This window comes from Cyprinodon variegatus, unplaced genomic scaffold (genome assembly GCF_000732505.1).
Source record: "Cyprinodon variegatus isolate N-32 unplaced genomic scaffold, C_variegatus-1.0 Scaffold1192, whole genome shotgun sequence".
In the NCBI taxonomy this organism is placed as follows: Eukaryota; Metazoa; Chordata; class Actinopteri; order Cyprinodontiformes; family Cyprinodontidae; genus Cyprinodon; species Cyprinodon variegatus.
In genome coordinates, this window is record NW_015151645.1 from 105,080 (window position 1) to 106,926 (window position 1,847).

At 38.9% G+C, this 1,847-nt stretch overlaps 1 protein-coding gene across 9 annotated transcripts in view; it reads left to right on the forward strand.

The window, feature by feature from the left end:
- arhgef9 (Cdc42 guanine nucleotide exchange factor 9) overlaps positions 1 to 1,847 on the forward strand; it is a 94,616-nt gene that overhangs the window by 64,657 nt on the left and 28,112 nt on the right. The gene's annotated exons all lie outside the window — the stretch shown is intronic.

Below are 1,847 nucleotides of genomic sequence, written 5' to 3' on the forward strand. Positions count from 1 at the left end.
AGCGTTTTTTAGGGGTAAAGGGATTAACATCATTTTAAGAAGGTGGTCATAATGTTATGGCTGAGAGGTGTTTACTGAGATTTGACGCATGATTGTCTTTTAAATATTTTCCTTGTTAAAGATTCAAACTCTGATCTTTTCTGAAAGTCAATAGATGCAGAAAAGACAGAAACTGTAAACTTTGATCAAGGAGCTCGACAGTCTGCAGTTCCTGAGGCCTTATTTCCTTTATTGCAGTGAATTCAAAGAGCAACATTTACTCACTATTGTGTTTTCTCATTAAAATCATTGCAAACTATTTTCATTGTAAAATATAGCATCATAAAAAGAAGAAAGGTTTCCATTTGTTGTCACGTTACAACCGCAAACTTTTATAAACATCACTGATAGACCAACTCAAAGGAGCGCAAAGAAAACTTCCTAACATTTTTAAAGAGATAAAAATCTTCAAAATAAAGTTTGTTTGCATTCAATCCGCTTTAATCTGAATCCCCGAATAGAAAGTGAGTCAAACTTTATTTATAGAGCAACTTTCAAGATAAAACTCACCAAGTGCTTCAACAAATCAACAAAATAAACACAAATAACAATATTTAAGCAAAAGCAGATTTAAAAAGAGGATTTTAACTGAAGCCACTGAGTCTGTGATCGAAGTGTCTCTGCTCCAGCTTTTAGCTTTGGTTAACCAGCAGGTACCGATGATCCCGATGAGGATGGAAACCTTCAGCGTCTGACCATTCAATGTTTGCAGAGTCAGAACCAAAATCTTAACATGTAGCTGAAAAGTGGAATTACACGACAGAACGATAAAGATCAGCGTTCTGCAAAGGCTGCAACCGGTCTAGGAGGGTTTCACTTCAACATGTGAAATATATTCTAAAAATTAAGATAAGATGAAACAAAAATAAATGTTCCTTTTCTGGATGAGACAACAGGGTTAAAGTTGGCTTTATTTTACAGACGATAGAAAAAGAAATGAACCAGAAATGTTTCATTTTCTAGGGTAGAACCTGATTCCAAGGTTATGCAAAGGTGTCTAAATGAGGTAATGTCCCAGATTTCTTTTGATCGACTACAAGTACTAACAATTTAGTCCCTGCTGATACCAAGTACTGATATAGATCCTAGAAAAAGCTTTTTCAAATTCAGAAGTTTTTATCTTATTTTCTAAAATGCTAAGTCAGACTTTTAGCTCGGATCAAGTACAGCTTAGTTGCAGCAGAGGGAGATTTTTCCAAGTTTTTCCCGAATCACAGTTAGAGAAGCGTTTTATACAACTCCAGTCTGCTACATCATTACATCAAAAATGTTTGCAGATGAGGAGACATCCATGACTCCCGCCTTATATATAAATATATAATATTTTATATAATAAAATATTATACTGTGTTCTTAGATGAAGGACAGCGCTGTCATCCCATTCCCAAATCTCAGCCATGTACAGAATGAAGATGCTAACAGCTGGACTGAGGAACTGTCCTAATTAGAGAAACTACTTGGCATAACATTAGTTTTGAAAAGTAAAGCCTGGTTTATGCTCAGAAATTGTAGGTGAGCGCAGACAGGAGGCCTCTGATTGGTCAAATCTACATCCGCTCTACGCTATGCGTATCTCCCGTTTGGTACCTAATGTCAGAAACTCTGGCTGTAGCTCCGCCCACAGCGGCTGGCTCACCTCGGACTCTATCCCAGACACCGTGCAGGACGCTAGTTTGTCGCTCTGTGCGGTCTGTTGGTTTTCACCCGGCGCCAAAACAAACAGCGCCACGGCCAGTCTGTTGGGAACGCTCACGGGGGAACTGTGCGTCGCCCGCCGTTGGATGAGGGGTTGTAGACCGGGGTTCCTG